Below are 19,982 nucleotides of genomic sequence, written 5' to 3'. Positions count from 1 at the left end.
CAAAGGTTATACCTCCATATTAGCCAAGCTAAGAGTTGAAAATTCAGTTGTGCCAAGGAACGAATTGTAGGCATGATTTTTCGATACAGATTTCCTGCTATGGTCAAAGTTATTTGACTTGACTGATTGTCTTCATTCTCAGCCCACAAGGATCAGGTTACACTCATTTAAGAAATGGTGTGATATTAAGATGGTTTATCGATGAAATCAAACATGAACAGTTTCAATGTAGAATGGTTCTGCTTGGAGGGTGGCACAGATATTAGGTGTGGTTATGATTCTGTTTCCTTTGCTTTGATGATTTTAAAAAGCATACATCTCAGATTAAGAATAACTTATACAGTTCTTTTCTTAAAAATAGATACAATAAATATATGTATCCAAGCAAAGCATTTAGTCTCAATCTTTGCTGTTCTCTTATAAGCCATCTTTCAAATTAGTTGTCTATATTTCTTTTGGCCACATAAATAATTTTGAAATATGTAACCTGTTCTGAAAATCATAGTATAGAAAAAACCAACAAATAAACAACCCTAGTAAGAGAGAGGTTGAGGTAGGAGAAGCCCAGGGAAAGATACGGAAGTGTACAAACACGAATAAAGTTTATATGGATTGCATAATTTTGGACCTATTTTTCCAAATACCAAACTAGAGAGACTACTGGATTGCATCTTACTAATTCCTAATTTTTTTATATTTTTGAATTTCAATAGATTAGGATATGTTAGTAATACTAATTTTCAAATTAAAAGATACCAGGGAAAAGTGATTGTTACTTCGTGTTGTTTTTGTTGTTAGAGGTGGAATTATGTTTGTGTAGGTTTGTTAAAAGATTACTTTCTTGCTTCTTTTAGGGTGTAGTTTCACTCCTTGTACTGGTGTTTTCTGTTATTATTTGTAGGGCTTGATTTGTGGAAAGATACTGTTTAATTTTGATTTTGTCATGGAATATCTTGTTTTCTCTGTCTATGGCATTTGTGTTTTCTTATGGTCTGTATGACATCTGTCCAGGATTTTCTAGCTTTCATAGTCTTTGGTGAGAAGTGTGGTGTAATTCTGATAGGCCTGCTTTATATGTTTCTTGACCTTTTTTCATTAATGCTTTTAAAATTCCTTGTTTAGTACATTTGCTGTTTTGATTATTATGTGATGTAAGGGAGATATTTCTTTTCTGGTCCAGTCTATTTCGAGTTCTGTAGGTTTTTTGTATGTTCTTGTGCATCTCTTCCTTTACTTTAGGGAAGTATATATTTGCTGTATGTTATCATAAAAAATAGATGAGAGCTAATAATGAAATGATTAACCAAAGTGTTTCAGGCCAATGGAACTAGAAAAAGCAAATATTGCTGATGTAATCTTACAAAATCATAGTTGACTTGAATCAATTCTGGTGAGAAATGATAAACATCGTTTTGTATTGATTAAAGGAATAATGCATGGAAAGGACAGGGCAGTTGTAATCACAGGTACACCTAGTTCTACACAGAACATACTACTAGATATACAGTAACAAACAGTAGTCTTACTCTGAATGGTTAACACATCATCTTATTAAAAAATAAACAATATTAAATGATGTCCCGGATAAAGCAGGCTTAACAAACATCTATAGAACACTAAATCTAAACAGTGTAGAATACACATTGTTCTCAGAAGCCTATGGAGCTATCACTCAAATATATATATAAAGAAATTATTGACCAATATAAATTAAAATAATTTCTTATATTCTACTTAGCAACAATAAAATGGTTACAAATAAATAAAAAGAGAATCTCCAGAATGCAAACTAACTCACGGAGATTTAACAACTCACAAGTGAATGATGAAGAAGTCAAGAACAAAAGGACTCATATAATCAAATGAAGATGGAAACAAAACAGCATTTAACCTATGGAATAAAATGAAAACAGCCCTAACAGGGACATTTAAAGCTCAAAGTTCCTTCATTAAGAAATCAAGGTGATTTCTAATACAATAGTTAATGTTCAACATGGAAATTTGGAAAAAGAACAAAGCAAACAGCGAACTTAGTAGCTGGAAAGATATCAGTGACCTCAGTGTAGAAATTAAAGAAGGGAACAGCAGGAACAAGAAACACAATATAGGGAGTTGATGAAACAGTTATATTTTTCAAAATATAACGAATATTGATCAAATCTTATCTAAACTCACCAAAAGAATAGCAAATGCCAAAATGCCAAAAGCAATACAGTAAAACACAAAAGAGGAGTCATTATCACAGCACAAATGAAATTAAGAAAAATTTTAGAGTTTACCTTAAAAATCATATACCACTAAGCTTGAAAACATAAAAGATATGGATGAATATATGTATATATATATATATATATATATATATATATATATATATATATATATATGTGTGTGTGTGTGTGTGTGTGTGTGTGTGTGTGTGTGTATGATAAATGTTGCATTTGAAACAATTAATGAGGTACATATGTGAGGAGGCTCAGCAGTTCAAAGCATCCCCTGTTTTCTATAAGACAAGGATTCAGTTTCTAGTAAACCTGGAAGTTCACAATGCCCTATTAAAATATAGACACTAGTTTTCCTCATAAGACTGCTTTCATTGTGTCCCATAAGGTTAGGTATGTTGTAGCTTCATTTTATTATTCTCTAAAAGGCCTTTAATTTCATTCTTTATTTCTTCCTTAACCATGTTATCATTGAATACAGTGTTGTTCAGCTTCAACCTTTATGTGGGTTTTCTATTATTTATGTTGTTATTGAAGTTCAAACTTAGTCTATGGTGATAGGATGTATGGGATTACTTCAATTTTTTTTTATCTGCTGATCAGCCATCTTTATAATAGCCAGAAGCTGGAAAGAACCCAGATATCCCTCAGCAGAAGAATAGATATAGAAAATGTGGTAAATTTACAGAATGGAGTACTATGCAGCTATTAAAGACAATGAAGTTGATCTTGTATCCCAGGTCCCTCAGAGACCAGTCTGCATAGGAGAGCCTGCAGACTGCAAAAGCAACATAGCTTCTGGGACAGGCCCCTTTTCGGGCCTTCATATTCAGCCAGGAAGCAGATCTGAGCTCCAGACATCAGTGCTCATTCCATGTCAGAGGAGAGTACTCTGACCACTGAGACTCAGGAGAGAGCTGGCCTCCCGGGAGTGCTAACAGAAGCAAACAGAATCACAGGAGGAACAAGCTACAATCAAAAACAGCTATAACAACTAACACCAGAAATTACCAGACGGCTAAAGGCAAACATAAGATTCTTACTAATAGACGGCAAGACTGCTCACCATCCTCAGAACCTAGCATCCACACCTCCGCAAGTCCTGGATAACACAAAATATCTGAAAAGCAAGATTCAGGTTTAAAATCGTATCTCATGATGCTGGTAGATGATTTTAAGAAGGAAATTAATATCTCACTTAAAGAAATATAGGAGAACATGGCTAAAGAGGCAGAATGCCTTGAAGAAGAAACACAAAAATCCCTTAAGAATTACACAAAAACACTGCTAAATGAGTAGAAGCCTTTAAAGAAGAAACACAAAAATCCCTTCCAGAATTTCAGGAAAACACAACCAAACAGGTGATGGAACTAAACAAACCCATCAAAGATCAAAAGAAGGGAAGTAAAAACAATAAAGAAAACCCAAAGGGAGACAACTCTGGAGATAGAAACCCTAGGAAAGAAACCGGGAGTCATAGATGTGAGCATCAGCAACAGAAGACAAGAGATGGAAGAGAGAATCTCAGATGCAGAAGACTCCATAGAGAACGTGGACACAACAATCAAAGAAAATGCAAAATGCAAAAAGATCCTAACCCAAAACATCCAGGAAATCCAGGACACAATGATAAGACCAAACCTATGGATAATAGAAGTAGATGAGAATGAAGATTTTCAACTTAAAGGGCCAGCAAATATCTTCAACAAAATTATAGAAGAAAACGTCCTTAACCTAAAGAAAGAGATGACCATTAACACACTAGAAACCTACAGAACACTGAATAGACTAGACAATAAAAGGAATTCTTCCCAACACATAATAATCAGAATATCAAATGCACTAACAAAGATAGAATATTAAAAGCAGTAAGGGGAAAAGTTCAAGTAACATATAAAGGCAGACCTATTAGAATCACACCAGACTTCTCAGCAGAGACTAATAAAGCCAGAAGATCCTGGAAAGATATTATACAGACCGTAACAGAACACAAATGCCAGCCCAGGCTACTATACCCAACAAAACTCTCAATAACATAGATGGAGAAACCAAAGTATTCCATGACAAAACCAAACTCACACAATATTTTTCCATGAATCCAGGCCTTCAAAGGACCCAACATTTTGCAGCTTAGAGAAAACCCACCTCAGGGAAAAAGGCAGATACTATGTCAGAGGGAGAGGCTGGGAAAATTTTTCCCAGCAAATGGTCCGAAGAAACAAGTTGGAGTAGCTATTCTAATATCGAATAAAATCGACTTCCAAACCAAAGTTATCAAAAAAGACAAGGAGGGGCACTTCATACACATCAAAGTTAAATTCTACCAAGATTAACTCTCAATCCTGAATATCTATGCTACAAATGCAAGGGCAGACATTCATTAAAGAAACTTTAGTAAAGCTCAAAGGACACATTGCATCTCAAACACTAACTGTGGGAGACTTCACACCACTCTCATCAATGGATAGATCCTGGAAACAGAAACAAATCAGAGACACATGGAAACTAACAGAAAATCTGAAAAAAAAATATATATAACATTTTATCATAAAACAAAAAGATATACCCTCTTCTCAGCACCTCATGGTACCTCCTCCAAAATTGACCATATAATCAGGGACAAAACAGGGCTCAACAGATACAAAAATATTGAAATTATCCCATGCACCCTATCACATAAAAATGGACTAAGGCTAATCTTCAAAAACAGCATAAATAATGGAAATCCAATACTCATGTGGAAACTGAACAACACTCTACTCATTGATACCTTGGTCAAGGATGAAATCAAGAAAGAAAGACTTTTTAGAGTTTAATGAAATTGAAGCCACAACTTTTCCATCCTTATGGGACACAATGAAGGCAGTCCTAAGAGAAAAATTCATAGGCCTGAGTGACTCCAAAAAGAAACTATAGAGAGCATACAGTTGCAGCATGGCAGCACACCTAGGAGCTCTAGAAGGAAAGGAAGGAAATTCACCCAAGAGGAGTAGATAGCAGGAAATAATCAAATTATGGCTGAAATCAACCAAGTGGAAACAAAAGGAAGTATTCAAAGAATCAACGAAACCAGGAGCAGGTACTTTGAGAAAATCAACAAAATAGATAAACTCTTAGCCAGACTCACTAGAGGGCACAGGGACAGTATCCTGATTAAGAAAATCAGAAATAAAAACGGAGACATAACAACAGAACCTGAGAAAATCTAAAACATCATCAGATCCTACTACAAAAGGCTATACTCAACAAAACTGTAAAACCTGGATGAAATGGACAATTTCCTAGATATATACCAGGTACCAAAGTTAAATCAGGTTCAGATTAATGACCTAAAAAGTCACATTTCCCCTAAAGAAATAGAAGCAGTCATCAATAGTCTCCCAACCAAAAAAAAAAGCCCAGGAACAGATGGGTTTAATGCAGAGTTCTATCAGACCTTCAAAGAAGACTTAATTTCAGTGCTTCTCAAACTATTCAACAAAATAGACACAGAAGGTAGTCTATCCAATTCACTATACGAAGCCACAATTGCTCTGATACCTAAACCACATAAAGACCCAACAAAGAAAAAGGACTTCAGACCAATTTCCCTTATGAATATCAATGCAAAAATACTCAATAAAATCCTCCCAAACCGATTCCAAGAACATATCAAAACGATCATCCATCATGATCATGGAGGCTTCATCCCAGGGATACAGGGATGGTTCAATATTCAGAAATCCGTCAATGTGATCCACTATATAAACAAACTCAAAGACAAAAACCACATGATCATTTTGTTTAATGCTGAGAAAGTATTTGAAAAATCCAACACCCATTCATGATAAAAGTCATGGAAAGATCAGGAATTCAAGGCCCATAACTAAACATAATAAAAGAAATATACAGCAAAGCAGTAGCCAACATCAAACAAAATGGAAAGAAGCTGGAAGCAATCCCACTAAAATTAGGGACTAGACAAGGCTGTCCACTCTATCCCTACCTGTTCAATATAGTACTTGAAGTACTAGCCAGAGCAATTTACAACAAAAGGAGATAAGGGGGATACAAATTGGAAAAGAAGAAGTCAAAATACCATTATTTACAGATGATATGGTAGTATATATAAGTGGCCCTAAAAGTTTCACCAGAGAATTCCTAAACCTGATAAACAGCTTCAGTGCAGTAGCTGTATATAAAATTAACTCTCTACACAAAGGGTAAACAGGATGAGAAAGAAATTAGGGAGAAAACACCCTTCAAAATAGTAACAAATAATATAAAATATATTGGTGTGACCCTAACTAAGGAAGTGAAAGATCTATATGATAAGAACTTCAAGTCTCTGAAGAAATAAATTGAAGAAGATCTCAGAAGATGGAAAGATCTCCCATGCTCATGGATTGGCAGTATTGATATAGTAAAAATGGCTATTATGCTGAAAGCAATCTACAGATTCAATGCAATCCGCATCAAAATTCCAACTCAATTCTTCACTGAGTTAGAAAGGGCAATTTGCAAATTCATCTAGAATAGTAAAAAACCTAGGATAGCAAAAACTATTCTCAACAATAAAAGAACCTCTGGTGGAATCAGCATGCCTGACTTCAAGCTGTACTACAGATCAATAATGATAAAAAAGTACATGGTACTGGTACAGCAACAGACAGGTAGATCAATGGAATAGAATTGAAGACCCAGAAATGAACCCACACACCTATGGTCACTTGATCTCTGACAAGGGAGCTAAAACCATCCAGTGGAAAAAAGACAGCATTTTCAACAAATGGTGCTGGCACAACGGGCAGTTTTCATGTAGAAGAATGCGAACTGATACATTCTTATCTACTTGTATAAAACTCCAGTCTAAGCGGATCAAAGAACTCCACATAAAACCAGAGACACTGAAATTTATAGAGGAGAAAGTGGGGAAAGCCTTGAAGATATGGGCACAAGTGAAAAATTCCTGAACAGAACAGCAATGGCCTGTGCATTAAGTTCAAAAATTAACTAATGGGACCTCATAAAATTGCAAAGCTTCTGTAAGGCAAAAGACATTGTCAATAAGACAAAAAAGCCACCAACAGATTGGGAAAGTTTTTTTTTTACCAATCCTAAATCTGATAGAGGACTAATATCCAATTTGTACAAAGAGATTGAAAAGCTGGACTCCAAAAAATCAAACAACCCCATTAAAAATGGGGTACAGAGCTAAAATTAAGAATTCTCAACTGAGTAATACCAAAAGGTTGAGAAATAATTGAAAAAATGTTCAACATTCTTAATCCTAAGTCAAATGCGAATTAAAACAACCCTGAGATTACACCTTACACCAGTCAGAATGGCTAAGATCAAAAATCCATGTGGCAGTAGATGCTTTCCAGGATGTGGAGAAAGAGGATTACTCCTCCATCACTTGGTGGGATTGCAAGCTTTTACACCATTCTGGATATCAGTCTGATGATGCCTATGAAAATTGGACATAATATTTCCAGAAGATCCAGCAATACCTCTCTTAGGCATATACCAAGATGTTCCAAGTGGTAATAAGGACACATGCTCTACTATGTTCATCGCAGCCTTACTTATATTAGCCAGAAGCTGGAAAGAACCCATTTGTCCCTCAACAGAGGAATGGATACAGAAAATGTGGTACATTTACACATGGAGTACACTTCAGCAATTAAAAACAATGAATTTATGAAATACTTAGGCAAATGGATGTAAATGGACAATATCATCCTTAGTGAGGTAACCCAATCAAAAAAGAACTCACTTGATTTGCACTCACTGATCAGTGGATTTTAGCCCAGAATCTCAGAATACTGAAGATACAATTTTCAAAACACAAGAAAACCAAGAAGAAGGAAGACCAAAGCGTGGATACTTCATTCATCCTTAGAATAGGGAACAAAACACCCATGGAAGGAGTTACAGAGACAAAGTTTGGAGGTGAGACCAAAGGATGGACTGTACAGAGACTGCCCCATGCAGGGATCCATTCCATAATCAACCACCAAACATAGACACTTTTGCATATCCCAGCAAGATTTTGCTGAAAGGACCCTGATCTAGCTGTCTCTTGTGATGTCAGTGCCTGGCAAATACAGAAGTGGATGCTCACATTCATATATTGGATGGAACACAGGGCTCCCAATGGAGGAGACAGAGAAAGTACCCAAGTAGCTGAAGGAGTCTGCAACCCTATAGGTGGAACAACAATATGAACTAACCAGTACCCACAGAGCTCAAGTCTCTAGGTGCATATGTAGCAGAAGATTGTCTAGTTAGCCATCATTGGGAAGGGAGGCCCCTTGGTCTTATAAAGTTTATATGTCCCAGTACAGGGGAACGTCAGGGCCAAGAAGTGGGAGTGACTGGGTAGGTGAGCAGTGCAGGGGGGAGGGTATAGGGGACTTTCAGGATAGTATTTGGAATGTAATTGAAGAAAATATATAATAAATATTGAAAAAATACAATACATTTATGAAATTCCTAGACAAATGGATGGATCTGGAGGATATCATCTTGAGTGAGTTAACCCAATCACAAAAGAACACACATGATATGAACTCACTGATAAGTGGACATTAGCCCAGAGTCTCATAATTCTTTTTAGAATGAGGAACAAAATACCCATATAAGGAGTTACATAGACAAATTTCGGAGTGGAGGCTGAAGGAATGACCATCCAGAGACTGCCCTACTTGGGGATCCATTCCATAAACCACCACCAAAACCAGACACTATGGAAGATGCCAACAAGAGCTTGCGGAGAGGAGCCTGATATAGCTGTCTCCTGAGGGGTCTTCCAGTTCCTGGCAAAATCAGAAGTGGATGCTCACAGTCATCCATCTATTGGACTGAGCACAAGTTCCACAATGAAGGAGATAGAGAAAGTCCTCAGGGGGCTGTAAGGGTCTGAAGCCCCATAGGAGGAACATTAATATGCACTAACCAATACCCCCAGCATTCCTCCAAACTATACCAACAATCAAAGAAAACAGATGGTGGAATTTGTGGCTTAACCTGTATATGTAGCAGAGGATGGCCTAGTTGATCATCAATGGGAGGAGAGGCCCTTGGTCCTGTGAAGGCTCTATGCCCCAGTATAGAGAAATGCCAGGACCTGGAATGGGATTCTGTGGGTTGGGGTACAGGGAGATCATGGTGGGTATATGTGATTTTCAGAGGGGAAATTAGAAAAGGGGATGACATTTGAAATGTACATAAAGAAAATATATCATAAGAGATGTAAAAAATAAGAAAGGGGTAGTTGGAAAAAGAATTAAAATCAGCTAGAATGGAGAAAAGGCAAGAATGGTAAGTGGGCTGTCACTGAGATCAAAATCCCTGTATACATGTATGGAAACATCAAAAATAAAACACTTTATTATATGTGATTAATATATTTCAATAAGAATATAAATCAAAACAGCGTAACAAGAATCCACCACCCCACCTCTGAAAATATTTTAGAGACAAATAGGAGATTAGGATTTACAATATATAGAAAGATGTCTTTTAAGAAAATGCTGGATGATCACGCTAATTTATAAGATGTATAAGAAGCCATTACAAAAAGACTAAGAAAATAGACAAATGAGAAGCATAGTAGGAAATAAGCAGCATTTCTCATTTTTCTGTTCTGTGATAAACCACCATGATAAAAGGCAATTTAAGGAAAAGAGAGCTTGTTTGTGTCAGGTAGAACGATAGGAAGTGAAATCTGGGATTTCATTTTCTCAACTGCATGCAGGAATCAAATGGAGTGTACTGGAATTGGTTTGAGTGTTTACTGTCTCAAAGCCCGCCTTGAATGGAATACTTTCTCCAACCAGGCTGTGCCTCATAAACATTCTGAAAAGGTGCCACCAATTGGGAACCAAGTGTTGAAATTTGGGGGCCTATGTGGGCCACTTCTTAATCAAATGATGACCGATGTCAATATCAAGATTAGGTCTGTAAAGACTAGATACTCCAAATGATGCTTAAATATTATGACATGGGGCAATCTGTGACTGTATCCTGCACTGTAGTGGCATGTGAGAACAGAAAGACTTCACAATCAGTGTTCAAATGATGATGACTCCTGGGCCCATAGACTTGTTGAATGTATAGAGATAAAATGGAACCTACAGAATATTAAAGGTCTAGAGATGCAGGCAAGTTAGGTATCATATATGAAATTGTGGGTTTGAGCCCCAGCACCAATTAAATAGAATATACAGTAGGTGTTTTTAGTCTTAGATCTTGAGAGGTAGCAGAAGAAGGAACCACACTTCAATATAGAAAATTCAAGGCCAACCTAAGCTATCTCTCACTTTGTCTTTAAAAAAAAAATTCTCTGAGCCCTGGAACTGGGGAGATTCCAGAGTCTCTATGGTGGTGACTCTATGTGAAACTCTTAACAGTAAGTGACATGGAGCCTGAAATGCCACCTCCTGTAGGCAGGTAGGATTCCCAGTGGAGGGATAAGAATAGCAACACATTCAGAAAACCTTTGACCCCAAATGTGTTCTAAACAGAAGATGTCCAGAAACAAAGATGGAGCAGAGATGGAAAAAATGGGCAATTATTGACTAGCCAAAATTTAGACACACACCATGGGCAAGAAACAATCCATGACACTATTACTCTGATATGCATGCCTACAAGAGCCCAGAATAAGTGAGGTTCCACCCAGCAGCTGAGTAAAAGAGATTGTATACATCCACCGCCAAACATTAGTTAGAGCTGTGGAAGTCTTTTGGAAAAGTTGGGGAAAGGATTGAGGGACCCAAAGGTGTTAAGAACCCCAGATTAAGACCTGAAGAGTCAACCAACCTGGACATTTTAACACTCTCAGAAACCGAACCACCAAACAAAAAGCGATCAAGAGCTAGACCTTGGGGCCCTGCACATATGTAGCAGATTTGCAACTTGGTCTTCGAGCAGGTCTCCCAACAACTGGAGCTGGGGCTCTCCATGAACATGTTTCCTGTCTGTGGATCCTATTCCTCTATCTGGGCTGCCTTGTCTTGTCTCAGTGGGAGAAGACACACTAAGTCCTGGGGAGAATTGATGTGTCATGGTAGGGAGGTACGCTAGGGACACCTATCCCTTTCTAGAAGACAAGAGGATGGGGATAGGAGCTGCAAGTAGAGATCATTAAGAGGAGAGGGGTGCTGAATATTGTGATGTTAATTAATTAATAGTATATGTAATATGAATAAATAAATCATTAATTAATAAGTTAATTAATGAAATAAATGTCTCTGAGTTTCTCCCACCTCCTATATTTTACAGATTACTCACCATTTCCTTTGAGGAACCATTCAAAATAAGTTCCGAGTGACCCTGGATTCTTCACAAGGTTTGTGTTACCATAGAAAAAGTAACCAGACACAAGAATATCTCTGGGATTTCTGATGAGATAGATTGCCTTGAATGGATAAAGATGTAAATGAAGGTCAACAGTTATTCCTCACATTTTAACTCTCTTAAGTTCCATGAAATTTTCTAATATCTAATGGTTTTAAAAACATTTGTTATTTTCATGTGGGCAAAACATATACACAAGTGAAAAAATCTATAGTCATAATTCCCCTTTTCTAATTTTATATGATTTGTAAAAATGGAACAACAAAATGACTAGTTCATTAACAGTGTAAAAAAAACCGGGCTGATTAGACAGTTCTAGATTACAATAACAATTGGTTATCTAATACCAAATGGCAAGCCTGTAAAATATACATACAAGTAATGCTGTAGTGATTGAGAAAGATGTACTGAAGGATTTAGGGATATACAGATTCATTTAGGAATATATTGATTATTTATTTAAATATGAATATATACTGTATACTTTAGAAACATGTAAATATATGTCTATATAGGAATACATAAACATAGAAATATATTTAGGAATATATATGTATATGTATATGTATATGATTTTGTATAGGTATAGGTATAGGTATAGGTATAGGTATATGTATAGGTATATGTATATGTATATGTATATGTATGGTTATGTGTATGTGTATGTGTATATGTATATTTATGTAACACGAATTAATGAAAAAATAAACCATAAATTTGAAAGAGAGAAAAAAGTGATATATTAATGTTTTTGGAGGGAGAAAATGGTAGGGGAAAATGATGTATATAATTCTAATTTATTATAAAAATTTCAAAACATAAACGAAAAGAAAAAAATTAAAAGAAATCATTATTTTTTAAAAAAATATTTATATTATATATAGGAGTACACTGTCGCTGTATTCAAACATACCAAAAGGCATTGGATCCCATTACATATGGTCATGAGTCACCATGTTGTTGCTGAGAATTGATGTCAGTACCTCTGGAAAAGCAGTTACTGCTCTTAATCCTGGAGCCACAACTCCAGCCCCCAAAGTAATCATTTTTAAAAAAAGGCACTTCATATTTTGTACCAATACTTCTAGATCTCATCTTTTTAACTTCAAAAATATTGATTTATTCATGTCTGAGTGCACACATTCATTTTTGTACATTATTTGTGGACAGAAATCCAAAACCACCTAAAAGGTGGTTGGATGCCCTGTTACTAGAGTTGCAGACAGTTGTGAGACACCATGTGTGTGTTGGGAACTGAACCGAGGTCCTTTGCAAGAGAAGCCAGAACTCTTAACAGCTGAGCCATCTCTCTAAGTCCTCTTAGAAATTTTAAATATTTTATTGGATATTTTTATATACATTTCAAATCTTATCACTTTTTTCAGCTTCCCACCTCTTCCCTGGAAACCCCCAATCCAATCTCCTTCCCCCTGCTTCAATGAAAGTGTTTTCTGACCAAACCATCCACTCCTACTTCCCAAGGATATCAAAAATTATTCTCAACAATAAAAGAACTACTGAGTGAATCACCATACCCGATCTCTTGCTGTATTATAGAGCAATACTGATAAAAAAAATTGTATGCTATTGGTACAATGAAATGCAGGTAGATTAATGAAATAGAGTTGAGAATCCAAAATTGAACCCACACTCCTATGTTCAGTTGATATTTTGCATTTTCAACAAATGATGCCTGTTTAATTGGCTGTCCACATGTAGAACACTGGAAATCAACCCATTCTTATCTCCTTTTACACAGCTCAACTCCAAGTGTATCACGAACTTCCACATAAAATCAGACACACTGAAACTTTTAGAAGATAAAGAGAGGAAGAACCTTAAATATATGGACACAAAAGAAAAATTCCTGAACAGAACAGAAATGGTTTATGCTCTAAGATCAAGAATTGACAAATGTGACCTAATAAAATTGCAAAGTTTCTGTAAGTCAATGAACCCTGTCATTAGGACAAATGGAAAAGAGGAACACTCCTCCATTGCAGGTGGGATTGCAAGCTGGTATAACCACTCTGAAAATCAGTCTGGTAGTTTCTAAGGAAATTGTACAAAGTATTATCTGAGGACCCTCTCCCAAGCTTATACCCAAAAGATGCTACAACATATAACAAGGACATATGCTCCTCTATGTTCATAGCAGCCATATTTATAAGAGACAGAAATTGGAAATAAATCAGATGTCCTTCAACAGAGGAAAGGATACAGAAAATTTGGTACATTTACAAGATAGCATACTACTCATCAACAAAAACCTTTGAAATGCAATGACCTTTGAAATTCATAGGAAAATTAATAGAAATAGAAAATATCATCTTGAGTGATGTAACCCAATCACAAAAGTATCTAAATAATATGCATTACCTGATAAGTGGATATTAGCCTAGTAGCTCAGAATAACCAAAATATAATTCACAGACCACATGAAGCTCTAGAAGAAGGACGACCAAAGTGTTGATACTTCCATGCTTCTTAGAAGGGGGGACAAAAAACTCATGGGAGGAAACATGGAGACAAAGTTTGGAGCAGAGACTGAAGGAAAGACAATACAGATACTGCTCCATCTGAGGATCCATCCCATATTCAGTAAACAAACCAAGACATTATTGTCAATGCCGAGAAGTGCATGCTGTCAGGAGCTGTCTTCTGAGAGGCTCTGCCAGAAATATAGAATTTATCTCTTTAAGCTTCAGTTTCCCCTGTCAAAATTTTCCAAATCCAGATAAGACACACACATATATAAGAGTCGCCACAAATTCATTGTGCAATTTTAATGAGAGATTATTCTAAGTTTGTCTTTGTAGTTGCAGCATAAACTATTTATAGCTTTAATGGATGGAGGGATTTACAGAAAACTTTCTTACTAACTAGTACCTGTGATAGGTCAGTATGTGGATATCTCTGATTCCTTCTACTGATCCTCTTTCCATTTCATGGGAGATTCCTGTGGCTACTGATATTAATAGACAGCTAGACACATGATGACACTTTATATATAACTGATCTTTGAACATTGATACCTGGTCATTTTGTTTCCCCTATAAGCAATTGTGTCTTAGGTGTTTCACCCACAGGGCTTAGAGTATATGTTATAAGTAAGATTGGCTCTTTGATGACAATGATATAGTAATTATATCTGTACATTAGAGTTTGAACTCTGTTTGGCCTATATATAGTTCATGAATATTTCAGTGTGATATTTCACTTTATTTCTTAAAGCTGCCCAGGATCACTGTGTGCTGGTCCACATCCTTGTACTCTATCTAATATAGTCTGAGGTGGGGAAATATCAGCATCACCTAGTGCATGAGAATCCCATCTTCACATTTCAGAAAGTCCTTCAGGACTTGTCAGGTAAAATAAGTTCAGAGTGTTTAGTCAAAGAAAATTTCAACCACTGGACACTGACCTTGGCCTTGGAACTGAAGAAAGACTTGGGGAAGAGATGGATGGGAAGATGGGAGGATATGAATCGTGGTCCTTCCTTATTGATTAATGCAGGGTATCCTGTATCAGTCTCTAGCCAGGGTGAGCGGTCCCAAATGGGCACAGTTTGGATCCACTTTGGATCTCCCTTGGTCTGAATCAAGCAGACAATCTCAATCAGCCAGTTTGTTCCTGAATGAAAAGGAAAAGTGACTGTCACTCATGTCAACATTACTTGTGAAAAAGCTTCAAGTAGAATATATGCTCATACAATTTACAGTGCTGCCTAATTTCAAGCACACAGACTTGTGTTCACAATGTCCATGTGACATAGGTGCAAAGTATATTCACTCATCATATTCTAGACTTAATTTTGCAAAACAGAGTCCCTATACTCAATAAACAGCAACCTGGCAATGGAATATCTCCTCCAGCTCTGGGCCAACATCATTCTACATTCTGGTGGGATGAATTTGTATCTCAAATATTTCAAAATGTTTTAATCATAGCACATGCCCGCTGAGACTACCTCCTTTAATTTAATTCACTGTCATTGAGATGCCCCCAGGCTGCAATATATGACTGAGTACTTCTTCTTTTTAAAGTGAATCAATTCCCTTGTGCATATTTATCACACACCCTTGATTTGTGTTTATGTGCTCATTTGTCAGTGGATGTTTCTCTAGCTTCCTTCTCTGAGATATTGTCTGGTACTTTTTTCCTGTATTCCCACTGCCTATGGAATTTCTGTGTCATTTTTCTTTCAATGTCAAAAACCTAATACTTACTCAATGTTCAGTGCTTCTTCCAAACAGCAATCATCCATACCCCCAAACTACCATGATGTTGCTTTATGCTTTCTTGAGTTTTCAGATTCTTTCTACGTCCTGCACAAGGTCCATAGTAAATTTACTTAAAACTGTCCTCTTCTCCAAATATCCTCACATACATGCCTTTATCTCTTAATGTTATTTCTTGTATTTAATCTCACCGCTCTCACTCTTATATCTATACCCCAGAGAAATGGACCAATGGCATATTCTGCCTCAGGGAGCACGCACTATCATTGTCCTGGTGCCATAGCTGATCTCCTCGGCCCACATAGGTCAGACAGAGTGGAACACACACAAATCTCCATGCCCACAAGTCATTTTACACATTAATATATAGAACACTCTACTCATCATACAAAATGAATTAGGATCAAAGTACTAACCTCCCTTATACACTTCAGAATTAGTCTTACTGATGATCCTTACCTGACTTGGGGTAAGTCAATATCAACAAGTCTTCTTCTTTCACCACAAACTTATTATGGATATCTTCCAAAATTTCTCTTTGATATGCTAGGGCAGGAAAAGGTATCCCTTCAAACCAATTATAGTCTGACATCATGAATAGCTCCTTGTAGGTGCTGTTAGGATTACAGCCCAGCACACCTACTCAGCTTATAGCAAATGCTGAGAGGTAAGATTTATAGTGCAGGTAAAAAATCATTAACATTCTCTTGTTTGCTGTGAAATATTTACTTATAGGAAGAAATAAATATTGCAACCTACAGTCAAAGGTTACTATATTGAGCAATTTTAAAGTTGTACAAATAACATTCTGCAATTTGTGAGACCAAGTTCATGACCTCAAATCAGAGACTCAGTAAGATGCAATAGGACATAGAAATGTAAGTTAATTTAAAATGCCTAGTAATACAATTTAGCTTTCAGAATGATTTTGAATGTACAGAAAAATGACAAGAGATCATACAAAACCATTCTATGGAATTTCTTTTTTTTTTTTAAATAGTGGTTGCTTTTGAGAAACTCATAGTACATTAACTGCCCTTCTTCTTCCCCTCAAAGCCTTCCCTCCTTTTCCCATAATTTTGATCTCTTCTTTAACATTTGCTGCTATTTATATAAACACACATGTATAGTCAACCTACTCAGTCCATGCATTTGAGCTTATATGTGATGCATCTTGAGGTGTGCAGTTAAGATTAGAAAAATCAATGTGAGATTTCATCTTCAGACACATCCTATTCTCCATATCTTAGCAACAGCTGATATGAGGTATTTCTTATATAGTAAAATCATATAGAATTTCCCCTGGCCTCTTTAGTATACCTACTAATGCCATTATGCTGGTTTGTTTGGGTAACTATACTGTTAAAAGTTCATGTGTCTATTTTCCTGTTGTGTCTAAGAGAGACATATTGTATCAACAGGAACCTTGGCCTTTGGGGGAACTCTGTATCCTCTTCTGTGACCTTTTCTGTGAGCCTCTCAGGTTGTAGGGATTTATTTCAGATATATCAGTTGGGGTTGTGTACCTTTATGTTATTATCTACATTTTGGTCCATTGTGGATCCTTGCCAGAGTCACCACATGTTGCAAAAAGAAGTATCTTTGACAATGGGTGAGAACTTCATTAACCTGTGGGTATAAGGTCAAGTACTTAGAAAACAGCTGGAAATTACACTGGTTTAGGGAACTGTTGGTAATGAGACTGATGGGGTTTTGCTTTTTCCATTCCCACCTGGTTTTATGTTTGTAATACCAGACATGGCTCCCCTCTATTTGAGTAGGCTTAAGGACTAATTATATAGCCTTTGATCAGCCCAAAATAAAAGTGCCACTTTTTGGCTTCTTTGGATGCCTTGCCAGTCAAGTCATTCTTATGGCTCACAGGCTTCATGCCTGCATAGTTTGAGTGATTGTTCCTCTCCCTGGCATAGTGAGCAAGGTCTTACTTTATGAAACCACTTCATTGGCAAGAGATTTCCGGACTATTTTAGATCAGTTCCTCCAAACTGTCTGAAGTGCATCTCCAAGATCTGGGAGGCAACCAAGGGCATCAAGAACTTATGTTTTTTGGGGGGGAATTCTCAGATTCTACTAACTACTTTAGAGAATATTTCTCATGCATGATATTAGGGTTTTGATATATAGTCCATAGTTCTTGTGGAGAACATTGTCATTCCAAATGGCAAAATATCTTTAAACTACATATTTATGTTTCACATATATATTTATCATATGTGATTTTAGATAAATCCTGGATAATATGATTTTCTATGTTTTTTTAAACATCCATGGAATTATTTAGCCTTTTATCACTTCAATTACTGTGCATTAGACCTGTGTCCTGTTTCCAAAATACACTCCATCCTATTTTCCCCATTTTTCCCTTTGTAACACCTGTGTGCTATTCCAGTGTCTAGAATTTTTCTCTCAAGTGATCCCTTTTAACTTTCCTGGTTACTGTGGTTACTCCAAGTTATAAGCACACAGTTACAGATTCAAAGGCAGAACACACAAATCTCTTATAGATCCACCTGTTTGCCTAAAAATTTCATGATGTCATTTATCTCCACATCTAAGTAGATTTTCTTTGTACATATGAACCACACTTTCATTAGTCATTTATTAGTTGAAGGATATTTAAGTTGTTTTTGTTTTCTAGTTATTATGACTAGGAAAGTAATAAACATGGCTAAGAAACAATTTGTGGAGTAATATATCAAGTCCTTTCACATATGTCAAGGAATATTGTATCTGTGCCATATGATACACTTTTCATTTTCACAGTGACTTCATCATATTGAAATGCAGTTAAGTTCGTGAGGGTCGCCGTTTCCCAAACTATTACAATCATTTATCTCACCTGCATTTTTTGTAAGTTTTTTGTTTGGTCATATTATTTCTGACTAGAGTAGATTAAATCTCAAAATAGTTTAATTTTTATTACCTTGCTTGCTAAAGTTTTTGACCAATTAAGAAGGTATATTTTAGTTCTTATATATATATTATTATTTCTTCTCTTGTGAAAAAATAAAACTGGCCAGAGGTAAAGGTCAGTATTTTTCATAATTTTTATTAGATATTTTCTTCATTTATATTTCAAATGCTATCCCTAAAGTCCCCTATACAATCCCCTCACCCTGCTTCTCTACCCACTCACTCCCACTTCTTAGCCCTGATATTATCCTGTACTAGGGCATATAAAGTTTGCAAGATCAATGGCTGTCTCTTCCCAATGATGCCCGACTAGGCCATCTTCTGCTATATTTGCAACAAAAGACATGAGCTCTGGGGGTACTGGTTAGTTCATATTGTTGTTCCAACTATAGGGTTGCAGAACCCCTCAGCTCCTTGGGAACTTCCTCTAGCTCCTCCATTGGGGGCCCTGTGTTCAATCCAATAGATGACTGTGAGCATCCACTGCTGTATTTGTCAGGCACTGGCATAGCCTCACAAGAGACACCTATATTAGGGTCCATTCAGCAAAATCTTGCTGGCATATGTAATAGTGTCTGTGTTTGGTGTCCCATTATAGGATGGATCCCTGCATGAGGGGAAGTCTCAGGATGGTCCATCCTTTGGTCTCAGCTACCATCTTTGTCTCTGTAACTCCTTCCATGGGTATTTTGTTCCCTATTTTAAAGCGGAATGGCATAACTACACGTCGGTCTTCCTTCTTCTATATTTTCTTGTGTTTTGCAAAATGTATCTTGGGTATTCTAAGTTTCTGGGCTAATATCCACATATCAGTGCATCCATATCATGTTAGTTCTTTTGTGATTTGGTTACCACACTAAGATGATATCCTCCATATCCATCCATTTGCCTACGAGTTTCATAAATTTATTGTTTTTAATATCTGAGTAGTACTCCATTGTGTAAATGTACAACATTTTCTGTATCCATTCCTCTGTTGAGGGACAAATGGGTTCTTTCCAGCTTCTGGCTAATATAAGTAAGACTGCTATGAACATAGTGGAGCATGTGTCCTTATTACCAGTTGGAACATCTGGATATATGTCCAAGAGAGTTATTGCTGGATCCTCCATTAGTACTATGTCCAATTTTCTGAGGAACTGCCAGACTAATTTCCAGAGTGGTTGTACATGCTTACAATCCCACCAAATATAGAGGAGTGTTCCTCTTTCTCCACATTCTGGCCAGCATCTACTGTCACCTG

General features: G+C 36.5%; 1 pseudogene across 1 annotated transcript in view; it reads right to left on the bottom strand.

Moving 5' to 3' along the window:
• The window catches only part of LOC147003502 (sulfotransferase 2A1-like), a 34,550-nt pseudogene extending 18,067 nt beyond the window's left edge, over positions 1 to 16,483 (bottom strand). The window contains exons 1-3 of the transcript XR_015048013.1: positions 16,265 to 16,483; positions 14,989 to 15,197; positions 11,499 to 11,625 (exon numbers count right to left, since the gene is read on the bottom strand). The product of XR_015048013.1 is annotated as a sulfotransferase 2A1-like (transcript). The remainder of the gene's footprint in view (positions 1 to 11,498; positions 11,626 to 14,988; positions 15,198 to 16,264) is intronic.
• Positions 16,484 to 19,982: the final 3,499 nt, after the last annotated feature.

This window comes from Mus caroli, unplaced genomic scaffold (assembly GCF_978045245.1).
Source record: "Mus caroli unplaced genomic scaffold, Mus_caroli_1 scaffold_8, whole genome shotgun sequence".
In the NCBI taxonomy this organism is placed as follows: Eukaryota; Metazoa; Chordata; class Mammalia; order Rodentia; family Muridae; genus Mus; species Mus caroli.
This window is presented reverse-complemented; position numbering and strand designations above follow the sequence as displayed.